The sequence below is a fragment of the Cupressus sempervirens genome, chromosome 3, assembly GCF_028749045.1.
Source record: "Cupressus sempervirens isolate cs-2001-9-10 chromosome 3, ASM2874904v1, whole genome shotgun sequence".
NCBI lineage: Eukaryota > Viridiplantae > Streptophyta > Pinopsida > Cupressales > Cupressaceae > Cupressus > Cupressus sempervirens.
The window spans coordinates 803434144-803460561 of NC_143120.1; the positions used below are offsets into that span (position 1 = coordinate 803434144).

Genomic DNA, 26418 nt, shown 5'->3' on the forward strand with positions numbered 1-26418 from the left:
ACCTTCTTCTTCCCTTTCCTCTGGTCGTCCAGTCCGTACAGAAAGGCTATACAGTCTTCTTATGCTATTCCTTGCTTATGTTCTAGGCCGTACGGATATCAATGATTCTCTGTGTTTCGACTTGCCTTAGGACCGTACGGTCTTCTATGTATCCTTCGCTATTCCACCGTACAATGTGGTTTTTTCGCCAGAGGTCGTACGGTCTATCTTCCGTACAATACGGTATAGTCTTTTCCTCACTACTCTTCACCGTATGGTATCACAGTACGGGCTTATATCTTCAGCCTATGCGAGTTTTTCAGGCCGTACAGTCATTTAAAGGAGCTGTACGATCATCTAGGGGGTCGTACGGTCTCAATTTTTCACTTATCTTTGGCTCCGTACAATCAGCAAGGACAACTAACTTTATTATCGTTTTCTTCCTTTAGTATTATTTTGTTATTTTGCTTCATTTCCCAACATTTTTCTTTTTCCTGCACCCAATTCTTGAGCCCGTACGGTCGTGAGGGAAGGTTGTACGTGTGAGGCCTCGCCCTGACCCATCGTAGCATAGTGATACATTACTACTATTTTTGTTATCCGCGACTCGAGATGTCGAGACATTATCGGATGCTTAGAACATATTTTATTATTTTATGTTGTGTGATGTTATTTCCAGATATATTTGATGATTGTCATTTAATGATCATGTATATGTATGTTGACGAAATCAGTAAGATTGAGATTTGATTCAAGATATTTCAATGGTTAAGAATTATGTAGGATGAAGAAACTCTTATTTGATGCATGTTTTAATTTATGAAAATTTTTGATACATATACGTTTATATACATGTGATTTTCAGGACTACTGATGTGTGCAATGAGTGTGCAGATATTTAGCCGAGAAACCCTACGGAGGAACAAAACTGATCTTCATGTGCTAAAATTTGGAAACCCTATTGTTCGTAATTATGTTCTTTCAGTGTCGCTTGACACTCGTAAAATGTTATGTGCTTCGGTATGCTGGTTAGGGTTAATTGTTTAACCTTTGGTTTCAAGTTAGTGTCAATTTTCTATTAGATTCTTAATGAGGGTTAGTCATCCCTAATTCGATTTAGGGCTAGATTTGCTAGTTAGAGTTGTTAGATGAACCTATTTTATTTCTAGATTTTATTTTGTCTCTAACCTCTTCCCTAAGGCTTTAAAACATGTTTTTTTTCTAACCTATGGGTGTGGGTATGGGTTAGGGGTCTTTTCCAACCCCTAAGCCCCTAGCTTTGACTTTTGAGGGCACTCAAAAAGTCCCTTTTTGCCTTTGTGCGAAAATTGCAAGTAGTTGTCATGAGTTGTCTTACCCCACCTCCTTTTAGGGTTTAACCATGGTGTAGGTTGTGTTAGGAGTTTCTAGAGTGGCTAAGTGAGTGGAGATAGTTATTGCTCTTTTTGGGTGGTTGAGTTGGAGGCTTATTAGAGGCCTTCCTTGGTCTAGTGGTTTGGTTAACCAATCTCTACATTTAGAGAAGATTTCTTGAAGCTTGAAGGAAGGAGGGATACTCTACTCAAATTTGTTCATTGCCATTACCTCTTTGAGAAGGTAGGAAACTCCCATCTCCCTTATTCAGTTTTTATGTTTTGTTTCATGTTCTTGTTACCTTGTTGTTGTTTTACTGTTGTATGGTTGTGGGTATGTTGGGAAGATTTGTAAACCTTGTTATTTTGGTTGTTTTCCTTTCTTGTTTATGTTTGCAATTTTGAGTTTCCTTGCATGGGTGTTTTGGTATTACTCACCCTAGGAGAGGGCAGAAGTGACCAATTTTGGGAGAGGTCTGTTTAGTTGGACTCCGATAAAGGGTAGGGTGTTATGGGCCTCTACCCGTCAGCACAAACCTGGTATGAGTATGGCAAGTTAAAATGGAAGAACGGAAGTTCTTGGTTATTGGCCCCGATTGGGCATCTGAATTGGTGTTGTGCTTGACTTCTCCAGTTGGAAGAATCCACCTCTCCCTAGTCTTGATTCACTGTGAATCTTATTGTGTAAACCATGTATGATTATGCATGCTTGATGTTCTTTTGGTTATGCTTGATTGTCACCCGATCAGTTATTGGTTTCTTCCATGGCTCTTGAAATGAGATTCAGAAAACATTACAAAATTCTTGATGATGACCATGAAGAAAATTGGATAAAATTGTTGTAATTGGGATTGAGATCCTATTGTAAGTTGTAATTTTAATCCTTATTGTATATGGCAACGAAGCCGGGTTTTCTTCCTGATTCTTTCCCGGCTGAGCCCTTGAATCAGGTTAGCCAATAAAGTAATGGATGAGTGTATTTGGTTCTCTTAATATTTGTTCATAACGTTCAGTTGTATGAGTGCTCATCAAAAGAGAATAAATCAATTTGCATATATATATATATATATATAAATGGGAAAATAGAATCATAAATAATGTCTTGATTTATGAATGTCCAAGTTTTAATTACGATAATGAAGAGTTGAATTGATATAGTGAGTTTCAATTTTGATGTATAAGTATTGTGATGAGATCAATCAAGAGCAAAACCATATATTACGAAATCAAAGATAGTTCATTCCTTGATAAATTTCATGGTGGTTACAATCAAATTTGAATGAGAATAATCCATCACCTTTTCTTTTATTATGTGCATAGTATCATTCACCTTCTAAGTTCTTCAAATATGATCAATTGGACTGAGAGGTTGTATTCTTGAAATCAATAATAATAATAATCAGAACATAGAACTCATACCATGTCCTTGAAGAATTAATATTAAACATACATGTTTAACTAGAGATTGAGAGACTTTACCTAATGTACTCCTTTGCATTGGAATACTTGTATTAAGGAAACATGTTAATAATAGATTTATTCAAATCCTTAGCAACATGAATGAAATGCTTAAAATAGCATGATCATGCCTTGTCAAAATTTTTGCTTTCAAAAAAAAAAATATGCACTCCCAGGAGTAAAAACTCTCTGGAAAATGCATGGGGAAAAAGAATTCATTGCTTCCAAGCCACAGAGCATATTCTTGCTCAGATTCCTTCCTTAGTGAATAAAGAAACTAGATAAATATTATGTAAATCTCTTTGGTACATAATTCTGAATATATATATATATATATATACTTTTCTTAAATAAAGCCAATATCTAAATATCTCCTCTTCACCTATAAAACTTTATGTTTTTTATTGCCTCCTTGGCCTTGCACGTCAGTTTAAGCTTGCCTTTAACAAGCTCTTTAATGTCTGCCTCATGTCATAGTGGATGGGATGGGTGGGTGACATCACCCTGCCACCTTGTCCCATCCCCATCCTTCTCCCATCCTAGCGGCCAAGTTGGATCAGTGGCATTTATGTTGAAAAGGGTATGGTGGTGGTCACTTTTATTTCAAAAAAAATTTCCCTTGCTCATCTATGATCACGTGCACACCCTTGGGATTGCGTTCCCCTTCCTTGGGCTACGTGGAAACGTTGGGAGGAGAGATCAATGTCAACACATGACATTAATGCTTGGACGCTGGCCTAGCTTGGGAGTAGTATTAATGTCCTAGAGAATGTTTGTTTAAAAACTTCAGACCTCATCCCCTCTGCGTACCTTCTTCCTGATGTGCAGGCTTGGGGTTGCGTGGGGCCTAGGGTGAGGTGTAGGGAGGAGTCAAATCGACCTGTCACATAAGCTAGTGTTATGATTAGTGGTTAGGGTAGGATAGCTGGGATTAGGATAGACTAGAGTTAGTAGGGTAGAGTTAATTGTGTTAGGTGTAGGTTAGTTTATTTAATTCCTTGGTTTTAGTCTCTTTATTAATATCATTTTATACATATTATTTTATTTATGTATTTTATATTTGTAGTTAGCATTTTAGAATATGTTTTAGTATAGATAATTTAGTATTTATTAGATGGTTGTGTCTTTAGGTTGTTTTAGTTTAAAGTTGTAAAGAGAAATTTGTTTAAATCAAGTCTTAAGTTAGCATTACATATGAAGTTAATTTATAACCACTTAGTTATATAGTTAGTTTAGAATGAAACTTTAATCTGTTAAAGTGTACTTAGTTTAATTTAATAGAGTTTTAAGTTAACGTTGAAATTATTTTAAATCTTTTAATTATTAAGTTAGTTGATAACTATGTTGTGTAATTTTGAGTTGGTTTTAGGTTATCCGTTTTAGTATATTTAGTATAAATTTTTAAACATTTAAGGTTTTAGCAAACTCATTATGAAACTATTATCTTGTTCCATTACGTTAGCATATGATAAACAAATAGAGTTTGTTGGATTGTTTCCTTTATCATTTAGCCAAAAGTTAAGAGTAACTTGCATTGTTGGTATCGTTTGATATGTTTAATTCTTAAATAGCATAACTCAAGATCGATATCAATCTAATAACAAAAGTTTCAAAATCGTAATGTTGTAATCGCCCTCATGTTTATAACCTTAGGACGTAAAGTAAAGAACCTGTACTAAAACTATTATCAATCATTTCAAACCTAGGGCATGTTAAATTATTAATTCAAAAAAAAAATTTGTGTGTGTGTTTTTGCCTTCAAGTTTTGGGCATGACAGTACGCTCTTACTTTTCCTACTCCTTGGATCCGTACGGTCAAGAAGGTTGTATGGTTATCAAACAATTCCTTCTCAAATTCTTTGTTTGCTCCCTTTATTATTATTTCTTACTTTATTATCATTTGATTTTCTTCATATTTCTCTATATCATCTGTGCTAAGGCCGTACGGCAGTCTTTGCTCCAATACAATAAAATTTCCTTATCTACTTCCAATCTTCTCAACTGTAATTCAAAAATTAGACTTTATCACATTTTTACATCTAGACTTTATTTCAAAATATACACTACATATATACATTATTTACAGGCATCTTTTCCTCGTTCACTTGTTTGTCCGCGGAGGATCCTTCCTTTCCCTGTATATTTTCAACTTTGATTCATTTACGGCATCTGGTATTTCTTTTCCGTCTAGTGTCCACAATTTAATTGCTCCATTATATCCAACTTCCCGTATCTTGTACGGTCTAACCCATTTAACTTTAAATTTTCCAAGCCTTATTTCATTTCGTCCATTATACTTCAGTACTAACTGACCAAGTTGAAATTTGTTCAATTTTAAACGCTTCTGACGCCATACCTTCCAACTATTTTGTGCAACTTCCATGACCCATGTTGCATAATTCTTATTCCTTCAGTACGACCACTTCCGTACGGGTACCGCACCTTCGATTAATATTATCCGGTGGACACATAGCTCTGGTGGTACTCCTTTTAAGTCTTTATACATCCAAGCTGTTGTCTTCAATACTGGGTTCCAATCATCTCCTACAAGAATGTTCTTCGGATTTTCCTCATCGCCCAAGTTCACTGTTTTCACTGTCAGCTCTTCATACTTTATTGGTTTATCTTTACTGAACGTATGGGCAAGTGTTCCATCCACCTGTGCTTCTTCCTCCTTCAGTTTACTGTACTCCTTCGAAAACTCATGGCCTTCTTTTCCTTCCTCGATACTCAAAATATTGCAGCTCGGAAAGACCTCATAATGTTCCATTTGCCAATGTAGCAATCCGTTTACTGAATCTAGGTCGTCATCAGTTGACCCTCCTATTCTCAGCACCCCTTCATCATCTGGTTCCATCCTCTTTTTCCCTTCGTCATCACTCTCGCCGCCGCCTTCTGAGTCCGACGACGCGGCTTCTTCTCCTACCATCTGTGTATGCAAATCTATTATAAATCTCCTACCTCCCTTCTCCATTGACAGGGTGTTCCTTTTCCAATCATGCTTTGCCTTAGCTTGCACCAGCCACCCCTGTCCTAGGATGGCATCGTACCCTCTTCTCTTTAATGGAACAACTACAAAATCCAGTAAAAATGGTTGTGTCCCAATTGTTACCGGCTACGCCATTAGAGTGCCCAAGGGTTTTATCCCATGTTGATCTGTTGTAAGTAACTGAAAGGTGGGTGGCCATAGTGTTGGTTGTCCAAGTTATTTCCAGATATCTTCCGGCATCACATTCACTCCCGATCCTCCGTCTACTATTGTATCTGTTAGCACCGTACCCAGAATGAACATCTCCACCACTGTTGGATGTCTACCTGTCGTAAGTGCTAATATCATCAGTTCTGTTACTGCTGTTGTGGTTGTTTTCGTACTATCTTTTGCTTCCTCCATTACTCTTGAGGACGGTGTCATATTTATGATAGCTGTACGCAGCTGTGGCATGGTGAGAAGAAGATCATTTAATTTAATTGGTACTTTCGTTTGCATTATCTGTTTCACCATGTCTTGTTCCGCAAAGTTTCTTTTCGAAGTTTCAACAATGTCTTTTACTTGTGACTTCTCCGCTCTCATCTACTTCTCTATCTCTGTTCGGGCTTTTTGTAACCTCTCCTTCTTCCACATTCGGATATTTTGCCTTCCTCGCCTACTCCCGCGTGATCGCCAACACATTCTCATTACCTGTTTCTGGACCACACCATCTGCACAGTAGTTGCGGCGTCTCCTTCATAGTACAATCCCTCGCGAAGTGACCCCAAAGATTACATGCCCGACACTATATCATCGGTCGTCCACTCACATCATATTGTATTCTACTTCGGCCTCCATTGTTATTGTTATTATTTCCACCCCATCCGTGTCTATTATTATTTCGATAGCCACCTGAAGTTGCATCATTGCCCGCGTTGTTGCTATTGTTCGACGCTTCCTGCGTGAGTAACACCTGCTAATGTCCCTTTGCTTTCAAGTTAAACGGGCACTCTTTTAGAGAATGCCCCGCCACGTGGCAAATGTCACAAAACTGCTTCTTCGGGCATGAACCCTTCATATGGCCATCCTCCTTGCAATCTGTACACCACAGTTCTCCTTTTACTGTATCTGGATTCTTTTTCAAATTTTTGAATTTTTTCATCATCTGCAGCATGTCTTTCTGTAGCGCTTTCACCTTCTTGTTTGATTCCTCATCACTACTACTACTCTCCGAGGATGAATCATCTGAATCAGAGGACTTATGTTTCTTCTTCTTACTCGTCTTCTGTTCGCTTTCTAAATCCATGGCACGAGTATATGCATCGGTGTACGATGACGGTGGTACAATCTTCATTTTCTTTTTAAGAGCCGACCGTAGCCCCTCCACGAACCACCGTTTTTTCAACCCATCCGCTCGTTGACTCTCCATCTTTCCGATCAATTCTTTCAGTCGCCTGGCATAGGTTCGGACTGTCTCTTGGTGCTATAGACTTCTGCCACTATTTCATTATCATCTTGGAGTAATTTGAATTCTGCTATAAATTCTTTTTTAACATTCTCCCATGTATTAAGTTTCTAAGGACTAGTGTCAGAAAACCAATCTATCGCCACACCCCATAGAGTCGCTAGAAATTGTCTTACCCAATCATCCCCATCCGTCACACCATTTGCCATCCATATGGTTTCACACGTTTTACAATGTCTGATAGGGTTTGTTGAAACATCACCGTGAAACTTGGGTAACTTTTCTTTAGGGCCAGCCATCGTTACTTGTCTTGGATTCTGAGGTACTTGTGTACCCGCACTGTTCTGAGCTCCCGCGCTGTTCTGTGCTCCCGCGTTGTTCTGGACTCCTGCGCTATTCTGTGCTCTCGCGTTGTTCTGGACTTCTGTGCTGTTCTGTGCTCCCGCGTTGTCTGGTGAAAAGTCTTCAAGTGATGTTCTATTCTCCGCCTGTATCCGTTCGTCCGGTGTATCAGGAACGAAGAGATCTCTCCACGCTCGTGCTCCCTCGGCACTTCGAGCCGTGCAAGTTGCTTCCCTTCCGTTCGGACACTCTCCCCTCAGCGTATACAGGTTAAGGAATTCTTCCCTTGTTTCCTCCACCAAATTCAAGCATTGTCGAGTTTCTTCCAGCAATTCCTCGGCACTCCTCAGCCTACTAGGTGAGTGAACTCCCTCCGTCTATGCCTCTTCACCCCTTCGATGCCCCTCGGCAATCTGCTGAAGTCTCTGTCTACGCTCTGCTTGCTGTGTTAAAATTAAAATTTCTTTTGCTGTACTTAGTTCATTCTTATCTTTCACCTTATGTCGATCTTTGTTTGGCAAATTCAGCATTAATCTTCATATCATTCCTTCGTTCCAAGTATGTCTGGCAACGGCGCCAAATGTTTTACCGTACAAGGTAAAAAGCTTAACACATGTATAACGCAATTCAGTTCGGAACAGATACTTTATTCATGTATGCACTTGCAGATTACAATCCGATTACAATGACTACAATGATCAATCATTTATAATTGATGATTTCAAAGTCCATCTCGAACATGTACATATACCTTTCCGAAGGGGTGACTCAAGCGTCATGCGCCTGTTCGGATACTACTCTACCCGTCGGCTACACTATACATTTTACCAACAACACTCCCTAGTGAGTTGTTCATCTCCTATTTGTAATGGGGACTATGTGGGTGAATATTCCTCAACTTGAGGTACTTGTTCCTTTTCAACTCTTTGCCTCTTGGGAGCAAGCTCATCTAGTCTTTCCTCAAGAACAACACTGGTTGATCCCATTATCTGTTTTCCTTTATCTACAGTGGCCTTCTTATTCTGGATCGCACTATAACCAAGTCTCTTTTGAACAATTAACTGCCCTGATCCCACTGTAGGAGTAAATGATAACCTCCTCATAACTTCTTTGGCCTTCTCAAGAAAAGAATTAATAAAGAATAGCTTCTTTTCATTCATGACCTCCATAATTTCAGGAAAAATGGTCATTAGTTTATTCAACCTATCTGCCTCTGTTTTGGCATCCTTTAGAGGCTTATAGTTATTATCAAAACAATGAATGAATTCCAAAACTCTGGAGTAAACTCTCCACTTTTCTTTCTTGATCTCTTGCTCTTGTAAAGAGAATTCATTCCTTATAATATCTTCAAGGAAATAGAATTGGTGGTCTCTTGCACCAACTTTAGCCCTTTTTTCTGAACACATCAAAAAATCCCTCAGTGTCACAAAAATGGGGATGAGACATAGCCATCTTGTACTGATCCAAAAATTTATACAAAAATACCCAACCACCCTTAGTGATAACAAAATGGTGAGCCACAATACAAGTGGGGAAAAGTGAACCTCTAGATCTACCAAACAACTAAGTTTCTTCCAACCCACCTATGTACCATAGCATTTCAGCTATCCCTACCTTTAGAGGTATTTGGTAAGGCAATACATGAGGAGTCCCTTGAAAACCATATACCCTAAAAACCGTAGAAACAGGATAAGGTATGATATCAGCCCAATTGTGGGACACTTTCAAATTAGAAGAATTATCCATAGGCCTGATAAAGTTCATCAGTGCTTTAAGGATTCTAGGATTGTCCCTTAATATGAGGCATCTTAACCTAGATGCAAAATACCTATCAAACCTGACAAAACTGGCCTCCTCTGCATCCCAGGTCATGTATACACTCCACAACTAGACTGGCAGAGCCTCTCCTTCATACTCTCAATTCAAAACCATCTCCTTTTCAAAATATGTTAACCATTTAAACAAGAACATGTGCATTAACAATGAATAATGGCCAAAAGTCTTTTCCACCTTACCTTTTGCAATTCCAACTAATCCTATGTGGATCTCTTCTGCTATATAGGTTGCAAAATCAAAAATAATATCCACACCAAAAGAAGAAATCTGAGTCATCATATACATAAAATTTATTGGCATAAAATTTTGTTCATCCTCGCCAAAAACCCTACAAAGAGTCATATAATTTCTATGGCCTTAGAAATAAAAATTTCCTTTTTAAAGGGCTCTTTAGTAGATGTTGTGACTACTAGCAAATTTCCAATTGAGCCCAAGTGTGCCCTCAATGCACCTTGCCTAACCTTACCCTCTTAGATAAGTATTCCTTTTCTAGTCCTGGTAGGTCAATGGTCTCATGGTAATCTGAGAGTGGCTCCAGACCAAAAACCTCTCAAATTTCTTCAACATTTATGCTTATTAAGCAGTCCCCATCTAATCTTCTTACTGTAATCACCTAAAAATGGTCATCTAGACTATCAGCCCCCTTTTCAACATTTTGGCTAAATTAATTTAATCATTTACCTAGACCAAATCGCTAATAATCAATTTATTTGATTATAACCTATAATTTGACTATGCTATCCTAAGTTCATTATTTGATTAAAAGAACATGTCCCCTTTTAATTAAATAAAAGACCTCATTCTTCTAACCCACTTAAGGTGCACACATAAAGTCCTTTTTCTATTTTGCAATTAAAAGAAAAGGCTTTGTGACTTTTGTCTTATATAAGTCAACTTATATTCTATTGGTTGACTTGTGTGTGCACATGGATCACTCCTCTTTTCAAATTCCACCGTTGATCATCCACCATCTTCATCTCAATCTCTACCGTCCATACATCTTTAAAAGGGAGAGAGCTTTCCCCCTCAATCCATCCATCTTTTGAATATTGTTATGCTGCAGGTTTTCTAACAAGTTTCTTTGGAGCTTTGTGAAGAACTTCTATTTCTTGTCTACATTCTCTCATACCATAGCATTTTAGCTTAGATTCATGTTGCATGTTAGTTTAGCTTCTATTTTGCAATAATCTATCTCACATAGCTTAATATTTGGATTGTAACACTCTCATCCATGCTTAGAATAGCTGCACTTTTCATATTCATTCTAGTTTAATCTTTAATTGCATTGCATTCTTGAGGAACTCCTTGGGACATTTGCATTCTTGCATCTTGTCTTTGGAACCTCCCATTCCATGGTTTACTAGCAAGAAGAGTATCTCTAAGGCTCATCTGAGAGCCTTCTTATTCTTGAAATATACTCTCTTGCACTCCGTGGATAGGGAACTCTAAGCCGGCATCCGAACATTCCAACTCATGGAATCGTTTGGATAGAAGGGTTTAGAGTGGGACACTTTCGAGTGTACATTTTTTGCGCCCACCGTGGGGCTTGAATCAAATTTTTAGCTCCATTTGCTTTTATTTTTCATTTCTGGTTTTTTACAGCAGCATATTGAATCTAATCAAATGCTTTTGTAGAATTATCACTTTGGTTTTAAGGCCAGCCCATAAGTAGATTGGTTTGAAGGCCAAAAACTTAGTTGGTTTAAAGATTTGATCATATCTTTTAAACCGCTTGGAGTTTGGTTTTGAAATTTTTTTTGCAAGTTGGGTATGTGCTCAAAATGTCTCAGTCCGATTTTCAGAGCATTTTGATGTGATTTTCGAGAGTTATGAGTTTTTCTTTGTTTTTCATAAAAAGTCGTTTCTGATCGCAAATCAGCGCATTTTTTGGAAAAACTTACATTTTCAGAAAGGTTTTTGAATTCTAATAGGGGTTCTTTCTTTGTGTTTTGAATTTTGAGGTCGTATTAAGGATCAAAAACTCGATTTGATAAATTTGGCCTGTTTTGACAAAATCGATCTCTAGGGAGCAAATGAAGAAATTTTTTTGAATTTCTTACATTTTTGGAAAGCTCTCTGATTTTTAGTAGGGGTCTCTTCTTTTCATTTCTGTTTTTGGATCCGAAATCATAGCAAACAAGTCCAATCTTGTTGACTAGGTCAAAACCAAAGAGTAAAAATGAGAGCATTTGTGATTAACTTGCACTTTCTTTGCATGTACTTGGTTGAAAGATAAATTGGATTTTTGAGGCAACTCACCACTTTTTATTGCAGATTTTTATGTTATTTCACACTAACTTTTGGTGCTAACAAGTTGTGATTACAGGTTGTCATCCTTATGAAAAAAAAATTTGAAATATTGCATAAAAAGAACGCATGTCAAAGCTTCAAATGCACAAGGGCTACTAACGATTGTTTGCAGGGCTGCCCAATGCATAAAAACTCAATTTTGCTTGTTCTTTACTTTTACATGTGCGACACATACTAGTTGTTTATTTTTAGGCACATAAAACTTGTGATTGGAGTCTTTTGGTAATAGGAGAGTATGCTCTTCACCCTTGTGGTGAATCAGAAATCTTGACTTGCCATTTGATTTCAAAAGCAAGGGGTAACTGAATCTTCTTGGCATGTTTGGGAGAAAATGATTGGAATAGGAGAGTATGCTCTTCACCCTTGTGGTGAACCAAAAATCTTGACTTCCAAAAGTTGATCCACTTTGTGTAGTTAGAATCCTTTAGAGGGCTTGCTCTCGGACAACCTGAGAGGAACGACCCAAGTGGGGACAAGCCGATTACCTGGCTCTTCCAACCCACTATAAACTCAAGGCTACCAAGGACACAAAACTTTGGTAGACGTAGTGTTTGTCTTCGCCTAGTGTGATCGCTTATGGGATTTCGACCATAGGGAGATCACTAGGCAAGAATGCTTAAGGTACTCTTGTGATCGCAGGATCGGTTACTCATCGCAAGGTGAGGTGTCCCGTAATTGGGAGCAAGAGGAACACTATGAACGGAAGCCCTATCTAAACACCCTAAGTTAGTAACTACCTTTTTTAGCCACTTAACTTCTTGGTGCAAGGATCGATCCTAGTGGACTACCTGGATCACCCCAAGATTTTACACTCACCATATGTGTTCCCTTGGTTGCGCTTATGGCACTTCCATGACAAAGCCAATATCTCTTGTGGGAAACCACTTGGTGTGAGGCAAAGGAGCATCAAGTGTGGGCCAAGTTGTTGAGTAATGAACCATGACTTCTAGGTAGATATTGCTTGATGTGTTCTCGAATGTGCTAGACCTGTGAAAATCTTTGGAACATACACATGATGATAGTTATACGGCTTTCTTTAAAGACCTCACATATGCTTGTATCATGCAAGGTTGCTTTGTCCCTTGCTTGATTGTTTGAAGACTACTCCATGTGTCACTATCTTGCTTGGAAAGAAATTGCTTTTGAACATCAGACTTGCTATGCTATCAACTATTGTCAAACTTTATCAACCAAGTCAAAGCATCAAGTCTTAACATTTTTCTTGTGTTGCTTGCTAAGGGGAGTTTCATCATTTGATTTTTATTTTCTGTCTCTAGTGTTTAAACATGCTTAAAGTGGCTCTTTGGTCTTAGTGCTCTTGGTCTTTTTGTCTTCATGGTCTATGCATGCTTGCTAGTTATATTTTTGCTGAAATGGTTGCCTTGATTTCTTGACTACACTCTTGGGTTGGAGAGTTGTTCACTTGTCACCCTGCTTGCTCTATTTATTTGGCTATTTGGGCATCTTGCGTAGCCATTGACTTGAGTCATTCATGTCATAAGTTTCTTGGACATATTGTTTGACAAGTCGCTTTAATCTCTCTCTACTATCTTGGCAAGTGAACACTCTACCTCCTATAGTTTCAACATCAAGTTATCCTCTAGGCTCTTTTATGCTTGACTTTGCATCTAAAACTATGGGATCTAAACCTTGTGCTACCAAAGTTCAACAAAATCTAGATGATCATGATATCCTCCATGTCAGTAAAGAGTTTCAAGATCTATATGCACAATACAAAGAACTAGAAGAGACAAATGATCTTCCTTACCTTCATCTCTCTAAGCGCATGACAGAAATGAAGTCTAAACTTGAGAAAAGGTTAGAGGAGAAGATTGCATCATTACATGAATCTTCCTTAAGGTCTTTGCATGCATGTGAGTCACCTTCTTTGAGGTCATCCTCTTCTTCTAGGTCTACATGCTCTACTTCAAGACATCAAATGTCTTCATCTTCTAGATCTAAAGACCTCTTTAGAGAACAAGCAAGTGATACCTACTTTGAGCCTATGCCAAAATTTCATGATGGACCTATCTTTGACCAAGATAATGATGAAGACATGGATGCATGCTACTCACTTGAGAAACAACAAGAAGATCCTAGACATATTTTTGAGAGGACTTTTACTCCCTTGGAACATTCTTATGATGACATTTTGCAAACACTTCTTGGCACCAAGCTCATCATGTTGCCTAAGTCTAGCTCCTGGAAATCCTTTCTTGGATGAGTATTGTGCCTATCATCAACATAATGAGCATAGTACTTCAGATTGCATTGAGCTAAAACATAAAATCCAAGATCTTATGGATAATGGAATTATTGGAACCTCTAGCGACTCATGTGCTGAGGATACTTCTCTTGAGCAAGATTATGTTGATGAACCTATGTCTAGTAGTGGCTCCATTACATCTTCCACTTCTTCCAACACTCATGCATCTCCCAACACTTCAAATCTTTCCAACATGCCTCTATCAAACAAAAAACCTAGTGCTTTCCATATGCAATATGCATACCCTCAAGGGCTACCTCTAAAAGAAACTCAAGCTAACCTTCACTTGGCTGCAAACCTTTTCCATGCTACTAATCCTAAACATCCTCAACCTTCATGCACTACTATGCCTAATCCAAACACTACTCCATTCACTCTTCCTTCTCACGTATCCTTAGAAGTGGCTCCATGTCAAGAGGACTCTCAAAAAGAAAAAGCTATAAATGTCAAGAAAGATCAAGATCAAGCAACCGTTCATCTCTTTCAAGATTTTTCCATTCCATATCCTATATCTTGTCCACCTCCTAAGTATGATGAAGATATCACTTCCACTATCTCCCTTGAGCTTACTGAAAATTATGAGAAAAGTTCTCTTCATATGCTATCCAAAGCTACTTGTCAACATCAAAGTGTCCCCTCATGTTCTACTTCTCCACATCCACTTCAAAATTGTGCTCAAGCTTCAAGTGCTTCTATTAAAAATGTTGTTCCTATCAAAGGTACTCATGAGTCTATTGATGGCTTTGATCATGTTGCTCACTCTAAAGATGTTGATATCCCTTCCCACTATCCCTTTGCATCTTCTAAATCTATCCTTGGTCCTTATCCATCTAAGCTAAAGCATTCAAACCTTCCATCCATATTGGGGCCTTATGTTCCTCCATCTCCTACATTCACTCCTAGCTCATTCCCTAGCTCTCCTATCATAACTCAAGATCAACAAAGACACTCATCCTTGATGACTTTTCACCCATCTATACATCTAAACCAGTCATATCATCCTTATTCATCCACAAATCCCAAGTCCTTTGGAAGTGAGAACAAACATAAGAATCCATTGAAAAATGAAGATCACTATGTCCCATCTAATCGACATGTGAATGCTAAGAAGGAGAATGCACAAAAGAGACTGCAAAGGTCCACTGTTAAGAGAGCTAAATCAAAGAAAATGTGGGTTCCTAAATCCATCATTGAAGAAATGCAATCTCAAGCACCCAAAGAACGAGGAAAATCTAAAGCTATATGGATTCCCAAGTCTCTTTTAAAAGACTTGAAGATTGAAAATATTTCAAAGTTGACATTCAAGCTTCCAAAGGCTTCCATTCCATCTTCTTCCAAAAATCTTCCTAAAAATATTCCAAAGCCTTCCACTCGACTTTTTTCCAAATCTCTTCTACCAACTCATACATCTAAATCTCAAGCTATTTCATCCATCATTCCTCCATCATTCCAATACCCTTCAAGGTGTGTGTCAATGTTGATCTTGTACAATATTTCAACTACCCTCATGAAATCCTCTAAAGCTTACACTAACTTTCTATACATGAACTATTATCCTCCATACAATCTTCCTACTACCATTTCTCTTTCATCACCCTATCAACATCTTTGAGCATACCTTTCTATGGTCTTGGCTTATCATGACTTATCTTTTCTATAAGAGCACTATCTACATTCAAACAGCTTGAGCTCTTTCTAAAAATTCAAAAAATTCAAAAAAAAAAAAAAAGAAGAAAAATAGAAAAAATGAAAAAAATGAAAATGTGCCTTAGTGAAAACCACATCTTGTGGCACCTTGGTAGCAAAAGTAAAGAGAAATAAATTTATCCTATGGTGAAAACTACTTCTTGTGGCACCTTAGATAAGTACCATGATGAAAACCTAGCAAACAGGCATCATGTGTAATTCTTCCATCATCCATCTATCCCTTCTTCTCTCTTTGATCTTGACAATGTTGAGCTATCTTTGCATATTGGCTATCTTATCCATGAGATTCTCTATTTGTGCTTTCTCATTCCCTCATAGCCTCCATCTTGAGCTTTATTTTTATTGCTCTATCCTATCGCTATCCTATCTAGTTGACCCCTTGGTCTTGATCATTATTAATGATACATGGTTCTCATAGGTCTCTTGACATGGCTACTCTTTTGGACTACACACTTCATGCTATCTCACTTATTGGCTTCATTACTTATCCTACATGATATCTTTCTCATTACTTCCATTGCTTATCCAAAATATGCTTCATATGACTATTTCACCTCTTCCTCTAGCTGAGGTACTCTTGAGGAGTCAGTTCTTGAGGATCACTTTCACTTGCTTCATACTCTTTTTTCATCCATCTTTGCTTATCCACTGGCTCGTTGCTCCATCATATCCTATACCTTGCTAGACACTGGGAGAAAATGATGTGATCTTGCTTGAAAACTAGTGATATATAAAACCTTCTAAAAAATTTCAAAAAATCCATATATGATCTTGAAAAATTCTAAAAATCAGAAAATGTCCTGAAAAAAAGATCTTCTTAGTGAAAACCTAGCAATAGGCACTTTGATGTATCACCAAAAAAATCAAAAATACAAAAATACAAAAAAAATTGAAAAAAGTCCTAAAAAAATCTGTCAAGTGGTGAAAACCTGGAAACAGGCGCTACTTGAAACCCTTGCACCTATGTCTATCAGTCTCAATCATCCACTTCGCTCCATATTTCCTGGCTTGGAATTGTTTCTTGTCCTCGTCTCGGGGGCATAGCTACTTAGCCTATTGAGGTATTCTTGTGCATTAGGGTTTCTTTGACAACTCACAAAATAGTGTTTCTCAACACTTCTCCCACTTTGACATCAAGTGCTTTTCAACACTTTTCAGATAGTTTACCTACAGTCTCCGATGTCGCAATATTTCTCACTATCAGAATCAAGTCTTGAAAAAATGGCCAAGTGACTTGCACACACACACTTTAACACTTAAACGACTGAGCTATGCTGATCTTTATCTACTTTGTGTGTTGTCTATGATGATTTCTTTGCCATGTGTTCCCTCCCTAATAGTCTTTCGAGGATGTCATTGACTAGAAGACTGGGGGCATGGGGCATGTTTTCTTGATTTCTACTTGTGGGTATACTTTGTTTGTCTATAGTGTTGTAAGCATTTATGCTTGACCTATTCAACATTTTGACTTACAAATGTATCATCCTTGACTGTTTCACAAGACCGCACTTGGGGTTTATCTTGGCACTTATGCCTTGATACAGGTGTAATCTTGCTAAATTAAACTTAGGGATTCTAATCGCGTAGTTATCTTGACTTACATGTCTCTGATGCTTAGATTGGATTTCCACATACCTATCTGATATCAATCATATTCATGTCCTCATAGTTATACTAGTGATGGTTGTATGATCTCATGATGTCCCTAATAAATGCTCAATGATGAAATTAAGAGTCTAAATGTTATGCGCTTCTTGCTGGTAAACCACTTTGCATATTAGCTTGCATTTTAGGTTCATTTTCTAGCTTAGTCTTGCATTCTGGCATATGGGGAGAGCTCTCTCTTCATCTTTTTGTGGACATATCGGCTAACTCCTTTCATATATTTCTTTACTTTCTTCTTGTTCATGTCTTTTCACCTTCTTAATCTTTCGCTTCATCTCTTTTCTATCTTGTCCTCACATTATATAAAGTTTTGACCTCTTAAATAATTTCGACGTCCTAGATTCATTTTCGGGATCGAAATCCAAATTCAAGTTCATCTTGATGGTCAAAATTGTCTTTTAAAATTCTACTTTCTTCTGAGCAGTTAGCTAACCTTTTGAGGTCTAATCTCTGAATCATCACTGGGGCATCTTCATTTCTTCATGTCTTCATCATTTCCATACTTCATATCTACTTAAATTCACTATTTCATGTCTAAAATCACCTTTCTACTCATTTTGACCTAATTTTTATGCTATATCCTTCAAGGTCAACTCTAGTCAAACTGGGGCATTTTATCAGTTTCTTATAGTCATTCTTGGGTTCTAATCATCTATCTGTCATCTTGGACATTGCTCTATTCTAATTTTCTCATGTCTAGCCAGTTTTTGCATCCCCTTACCTCATTTCAATTTCGATCCCAAGGGGGTAGAAATACTCTATTGCTGATTGTTATAGCTATCTATTTCTTAGGAGCATTTGTTTGACCTTATCACTTGCTCTCGATCTATTCGCTTTGCTAGATGTTAGAATTCTTTTTGGATCCTAACATCATCTTCCTAATGTTCAGTACTACCACTATCAGGCTGTGCATTTAGGACTTGCTATCTATTTCTGCATTTCATTCTTTGGAATCAGATATCTATATCTATCATCGCCTACTTAGCTTCGATTTTCTTTGACGTAATGTGTTCCCAGATCGATCACGCATTAGTCAAAGAGGGGCAAATGTAATCACCTAAAAATGGTCATCTAGACTATTAGCCCCCTTTTCAACATTTTGGCTAAATTAATTTAATCATTTACCTAGACCAAATTGCTAATAATCAATTTATTTGATTATAACCTATAGTTTGACTATGCTATCCTAAGTTCATTATTTGATTAAAAGAACATGTCCCCTTTTAATTAAATAAAAGACCCCATTCTTCTAACCCACTTAAGGTGCACACATAAAGTCATTTTTCTATTTTGCAATTAAAAGAAAAGGCTTTGTGACTTTTGTCTTATATGACAAGTCAACTTATATTCTATTGGTTGACTTGTGTGTGCACATGGATCACTCATCTTTTCAAATTCCACCGTTGATCATCCACCATGTTCATCTCAATCTCTACCGTCCATACATCTTTAAAAGGGAGAGAGCTTTCCCCCTCAATCCTCATTTTTGAATATTGTTATGCTGCAGGTTTTCTAACGGGTTTCTTTGGAGCTTTGTGGAGAACTTCTATTTCTTGTCTACATTCTCTCATCCATGGCATCATGGCATTTTAGCTTAGCTTAGCTTTCATTTTTACATGTAGCTTAATCTCACATAGCTTAATAATGGTATTGTAACACTCTCATCCATGCTTAGAATAGCTGCACTTTTCATATTCATTCTAGTTTAATCTTTAGTTGCATTGCATTCTTGAGGAACTCCTTGGGACATTTGCATTCTTGCATCTTGTCTTTAGAACCTCCCATTGCATGGTTTACTAGCAAGAAGAGTATCTCTAAGGCTCATCTGAGAGCCTTCTTATTCTTGAAATATACTCTCTTGCACTCCGTGGATAGGGAGCTCTAAGCCGGCATCCAAGCATTCCAAACTCATGGAATCGTTTGGATAGAAGGGTTTAGAGTGTGACACAAATCGAGTGTACATTTTTGGAGCTTTGTGGAGAACTTCTATTTCTTGTCTACATTCTCTCATACCATAGCATTTTAGCTTAGATTCATGTTGCATGTTAGTTTAGCTTCTATTTTGCAATAATCTATCTCACATAGCTTAATATTTGGATTGTAACACTCTCATCCATGCTTAGAATAGCTGCACTTTTCATATTCATTCTAGTTTAATCTTTAGTTGCATTGCATTCTTGAGGAACTCCTTGGGACATTTGCATTCTTGCATCTTGTCTTTGGAACCTCCCATTGCATGGTTTACTAGCAAGAAGAGTATCTCTAAGGCTCATATGAGAGCCTTCTTATTCTTGAAATATACTCTCTTGCACTCCGTGGATAGGGAGCTCTAAGCCGGCATCCAAACATTCCAACTCATGGAATCGTTTGGATAGAAGGGTTTAGAGTGGGACACTTTCGAGTGTACACTTACTACTCTAACTATTGGGTCATAATTCTTAACAATGGCTGTGAGTAACACCAAGGACCACTAGTTTTCCCAAATCAAAATTCCAAATATTCCCATGGGGAGCAAACAATTTTCTCTCTAAAAACCACTTCTCAAAAAGATAAAGCATTGTTTTGGAGGTGGTAGCATCCCTAACCCAATTCCCTTTGTCATACAAGCCATCTGCAATTTTAAGCCTAGGGTTCACAGGACTTAACTTTTTAACCTGGGCTAACTTAATCGTAGACTCAGGCAATAGTTCAAGAAAGTCATCATTTATGTTTCTACTCGCATAATCTATCTATCCTGAGAAAACTTTCTTTGGAGGCATGTTTACTAATGACACAGAATACCAGAATTCTTTATTGTCTAATGGATGTGGATACTTACTTGGCATTTTGTTACTCTTTCACTGCAATTCTACAACATGCTATGGATATTGGAGTTTCTTTGACACTTTAATCATAGAAGGAACAATTCTTCAATGGCTCTTAGCTCTCTGAAATTCCGAAATTTATTTGCGTAGAGAAAAAATGGTGAAATCTTGCAATATAGCTTTGGTTTTAATTCGCACAAGGAGCCTTCAACTTTAATAAATGAATTGTAAGGAGAAACAGGGTGGCATCACCTTCTAATTTTGAAAACCCACCATCGATTCTAAAAAATCGACAATCTAGGAATAAAATCGCAAATGACTCACTTTCAAATTGCCAGGTTGGCAGTCAACCCCATCAAGTTTTTCCATGTAAGCTTTTCCATCCACTGCTGCCAGCTTATTCTGGACTCATTGGCACTTGTGGACACGTGTCACACTCTCGCTATGTCGCTATGCATAAACGTCGAGCAACTTCTGCATGTGACATAGCGATCATCGTTGATGCATCTTTGATCTAACAATGTACATTTTATGAGTGTTTTATTGCAACTATGGTCGGTCCTTTCTAAATTTCCTTTGGTCACCATATTGCGTGCACTAAAGGTTGTGCAACTTTCCATAATGACATGGTGCCCACCGTCGATCGAGGAGAGATCCAATGGCACCAATCAACACATACTTTTTCTGAGTGCAAATCCCAATGGCGTGTGACATCAGACTAATTTGACATGCTGGCACGATTATTTATAACATGTGGTTCTTACGGCATCGTCTTTTAATCTGGTCCTGTAGTATTCTAATTTCACAAGAGGTCGCCATGTTATGTCCGGCAAAGTTCTCACAATTTCCGGTGGCGACATAGTGACCACCGTGACTACAGAAATTCGACGTCATGAAAAGAAAAACAGCACGTTCTTTTCTTGGTACCTCCTTTACTACGCCTAACACTTCTAACATCCCATCATGCTGGCGATAGCTCATTTATGACAAACCATACTTACGACACCCGTCTTTTAGTCTGGTCCTGCCATGTTTCTTTTTTGCGATGGTCGCCATGTCGCGAAGGGTAGAAATCTTGCAACTTTCAGTAACGAGTGACCACTGGCAATCCTTGAAAGATCTAACGGTGCAGGCGATTTACCTTCAAAACCATGCTTAAGAACTAACAGGGTCCCACTTGGTCGCCATGTCGCATGCAGTAAAGACCATGCGAATTTCGATAGCGACTTGGCGCCTACCATAGATTTTGAAGAGATCTGATTGTAAGGGATATTTTGGGAGATTAAGAAGCAAAAACGAAAAATCTTTAAAAGGTTCCCAAAAAAAAAATTTCCAAAGAGGATTTTCCCGCTCGATTTTAAAGGTGAAACATACAACCTAAAGGACTTGCTTAGGGCACAAATCTTGCTTTAATTAAGGCTTTTCTTAGGGTTAATCAATTTTGAAAATTTTGAAAATACCAAACCCTAATTTGCATATAAGAACCAGGGACATTCATAGCAAAATATGTTCAAGAAAGTTCAAGGTAAAAACATGAGCAACACTACTGAATGGTTCATAAGGCACAACATTTGGTGAAGGTTTTGCAAATGAGGTTGCAAGCAGTCTGGGTTTAACCATGGAGGAAACTCCGTAGTTAAGCAAGCTCAAGCTAGAGTAGTACTGGGATGGGTGACCTCACAAGAAGTAGCAGTGCTTCACCTTTGTGAGCATCACCTAGATCCCATGAGTGCTAAGTGTTCCATTTATTCTCATGAGAGATGGATTCATGTGAATCACTACTCATGAAACATGGGTCAATGAGTTTGACTCAAAAATTACATTGTTAAATCCTAATAGCAATATCACTAGATGAAAATTGTTTTACCACACAGAAGCCATTAACACATCAAGATCCATTAAAGAGTACTATCTTACATTGAAGAAAGTTTCTAACTTCAAATCCATTTTTTTTAATTAAACTGTAACTGTGTATAATTTTTAGTTGAGGTTTCATCCATATCAAGTGATTAATCAATATTTGGAATTACATCATTTAGTCACATCGAGTGATTCAAAACTAATTGTCTTAATACAATCTATCATTTCCTAAACAGCATTTCAAATTATAGTCAATGATTTGTCATTTTATTTGAAATCACACCTACAATTCATCCAATGATTCCGAAAGTTGATAATTTGCTTAAAAAATATGTTCCTAAATGACATTTCGAGCCACTGTCACACCCGATAATTCATCATCTAATTTTGAATTACACCCAACGATTTTAAAAGGTGATCAAAATATCATACAAGATTTAATGAAAAATATCAAATGAACTGTAGAGAATTCTCATATTTACCCAAGATGTCGCCCACATGAAATGTCTTCTCAGAGGCCCAGGTTGTATAGTTTACTTCCAGAGTCCAATGCTATGTGTCTCCTACTGTGTACTCTGTTTTTCTAACAGGGAATCTATGACAGTGGTGGTTGAAAGTAAATCAAGGAGGAGAAAGGGTGATTATTTATATAGCATTTGTGCCCACTGAGAGAAACGCGTGGAGAAACTGTGAGCGAAAAAACAGGAGAGCATCCATAGTCACATTACACGTAGTTTGAATTTTATGGTAATGTCTGAAATGAGCTTGGATCAATTGATTGTAGTTAATGGGGGGTTCTAGATGAAATGCTCTACTGTCTGCGCAGGGGGCTGTTGAATTTGAGGAAAAACGGTTTAATGATGCATTTCTTTTGATATTTTTGAGTAGGGCACGACGTCCGATTCTCAACTATTAGAAAACTACTTCGATACAGAATCTTGAGTTTTAGATTTTAGAGGCAGAATCTGTAACTATCGAATTTGCTTACCTCAAATGTCAAGTGTGAATCTCCAAGCTGAAAGTAGGGTGTCAGTTATCCCCCAGCTCTGATCTGCGGTTTTCAATTTTGATTTCCGATTGCTAATGAGGGACTGCATTTAAAGGGGAAAGACCAGTACGAGGTAGGCCAGTGTGAGGGGCCTTACATCGCCACGGTGTTTGCCCTTTTCACAGGACCAGCCGTTAGTCGGTGAAAAATTTCTCCCTGCCTGAGAAAATTTCCCGAAGCTACTTTTGGCGACATTGAAATCCGGCTAATTATATGTATATTTATCTATTTCACTTTTATTTATTATTACTAATTGGATTTTTTTTTATTGATCTTAAAAAATTAATATAATTTTCTTTTTATACATTTGATCTTTAATCGATGAAATTTTACATATAATGGAATTCAAATTTATAAGGTGTCGCCACCGAAAAAAAAAGATTTCCAATGATATATATTAAATAAATAAATAAGAAATAATACTACATTAAGGATAATACAAAAAATAATAATAGAAAGGTTAGTGGTGGTTCATATATATCTAATAGTTATGAATCTCAAGTATTATTAAGGAAATCATAAATTGTGAAATTATTAGAATTATAATACTTTAACAAGACTATAAGTTTTCTTTAAGTTAGAATAAATTATTAAATCATATTAAAAATTATTTAATTAAATATTTCATTAATAATCTATAAAATAATTTTTGAAAAATATATAATTAATTTTTTTTTGGATTGGTAAGAGGTTGAAGCCAAGATTAATTATTATGTGTTGTAATTAATTATTATTATTTATTAAGTGTGATCGCGAGTAGATAAGAGGCTCACAATTTACCATTGTGTTGTAGGTTCTTGTCTAAATTTAATAATTAAATTATAATCTATATTTTAAAAATAAAAATAAAATACAATTAGTAAACTTGAATAATTAAACATTGAGGGCTAACTTATCTTAATATTAATTTGTCTACTTCGTGCTTTCAAAAAAATTAATCATGTGTAATTTTTTAATATACTTTATTGCTCTATGTTGACATATCAAAAACAACATTGGATTATTAATACAATCAAGTTCAAGTCCAATAAAAGATTTAGACTTACAAAAATATATTTTAAAAGTAATGTCTTTAACAAAAAGTTAAGATCCCTCAACACTTGCAAGATTAGAGTGCTTGTAGGTATGACTACGGAGTTTTTTCATCTACTGGCAATTTCCATTCAATCCCAACCATATCTGAGATAAATACAATTAAGCAAGTCCAAAACATTGTTGGCGCGAACCCAAAATATAGTTCAAAATGCTAGCTTGCTTGGTAAATTTAGAGGGGAGTCTCTACTGTATAGAGAGAGGCTGAGAAGAGGATAAAACTTTGATCCGTTGAAGAAGATAAATCTTGAAACAAGGAAGAGATGAAGGGAACAAAACTAGGGAATGGTATAGAAGTTTAATGAGATGAAATCATTGGAATATTAAAAAAGATCAAAGAGGACAAATCTCTAAAACATAATAAAAGTTTAAAAACGAGAAATCTATAAAACCCTAATAGAAGTTCAGAAAGGGAAATCTCTAGAACATTGTAAAAATTCAAAGATGAGAAATCTCCAAAACATTCAAAATAAATCTCTCGAACAGTGACAAAAGATTGAAGATGAGAAGTCCAAGAAAATTTTCTCACAAATTGAAGAGAAATCTCTAAAACAATGAAAAAGAAGGCTTGAAGAGAAATTTCTAAAACGTGGAAGAACGGTTGAAGGAAAATCTCTACAACATGAAGAAAAGGCTGAGGAGAAACCTCTAAAACATTAAAGGTGGGTTTCGAAGAGGAGAAATATATGAAATGTAACACAGCTAAAACATTACCACCAATAGTCAAATACAAGAAGCCCCTAACAACATTAAAAGCCTAAAAGAGCTTTGAATGCTTACATCATAATGTGAAGAATAACTCGAGTGTCATGAAGTTTTTAAGATTGATTATTACTTAGACATAAAAGGACAATTTCTAATTAATTCTTTATTTCCTTCAAATCTCCTTAGTAGGACACTCTATAATGTCTCAACTTATCATGTTGGAGAAAAAATGCTCCTAACATGAAGAGATAGGAAGACAAAAATGCATCTTAGATATATATGTATATGATTCACTCAATTAAGAAAATGAAGAAACACCTAGTATAAATCAAGTTCATCATCCATTAATGGTGTTTTTGTATTCTGATAACAATATTACAGAAAATTAATCAGAGGAAAGGGCAAACAAAACTCAAATGGGTATTTATTTGCAGTAGAGCTAAGAGGCAGAAGATTCTATACCATGAACATAAGAAACTAAAATCTACAAGACCAAATAACCTAGATGATGCAAATTACAGTCTTCCTCCTCTATTCCCCTATTCAAGTTTTTGTTATTGGTTCTCATCAAAATGAACTTGATAAGAATGAACACACAAACTTACAACAAAAAGCGAACCCATAGACTTAAAACCCTAGTTGTGCCCTACTTTTAGAGTTGAAGCCCAATGCCAAAAGGAAAAATAGGAACTTGTCATCAAAATAAGGAAAGTATGTTACAAAATTTAAAATATATATGAAACTTCGTTTTTAAAAGAGTATCTTTGGAAAATCAATCAGAAAATCTAAAATCTAAAATTAGTACTTTTGGGAGCAAGACTTCCACACAAAGCCCATTGACTTAGTTATTACTAATAGTACAATATGTAGTATCAAATTAAGTATTTGTTGAATGTACATTTTTTTTAGTATGATTATATATTTGTCTTATATTTAATTTAATGTTATTTATTATTAGTTTGACCTATTTATAGGCATAGACTAATATTTTTGCATGCTTTTCAACAATTAATTCGTGTTTTGAAAACCATGATGAGATCTTTTAACCTATGGTTGTTGAAAATTATTCTAGTAAAATAGAATATTATGCATTTATTTCTATTTTATGATTGGCCATGGCTAATTTTGCTAGTGGTATTTTTTATTTCTCTTTTAATAAATTTAGAAAATAAAAGTTGGCAAACTATGTACATTAAGATAATAGACAAGTGGAAGCCTTGAAATAATCCAAATGGCTTGTGTATGCTTTCACATTTTGCTTGCATGCCTGCTTTCTCCAACAATGAAAAAAGAAGTTATATTTACCTACATTGATGAACAACAACTTCCTTTCATACTTTAGGGCTTGCTCTTGGGTATTTCTCACAACTCTTCCATTACTATGCTAAAGAGGGAGGAACATTGGTCTATTTATTTTTCTAATTTTTTTGTTAATTTCTCCATTTACATAAACTCTACTAATTTTTCCTTGCTATACTATTATTTGTATATTCCTACTTAAGAAAATATTTATCTTTAATGTTATTGTTTTAGGTTTTAATTTTTTTTTAAAGGGACATGG

At 36.5% G+C, this 26418-nt stretch overlaps 1 protein-coding gene across 6 annotated transcripts in view; it reads right to left on the bottom strand.

Annotated features, from left to right (window-relative positions):
* Positions 1–23283, bottom strand: part of HIT1 (Membrane trafficking VPS53 family protein) — a 262895-nt gene extending 239612 nt beyond the window's left edge. For 2 of the 6 annotated variants that reach the window (XM_089821986.1, XM_089821982.1), the window contains exon 1: positions 23001–23248. The gene's annotated coding sequence lies outside the window, so the exon portion shown is untranslated. Of the gene's footprint in view, positions 1–22494 lie in introns of all 6 variants that reach the window. The other 4 variants (XM_089821981.1, XM_089821985.1, XM_089821983.1 and 1 more) reach the window with 4 other exon arrangements.
* Between the last annotated feature and the right edge of the window lie 3135 nt (positions 23284–26418).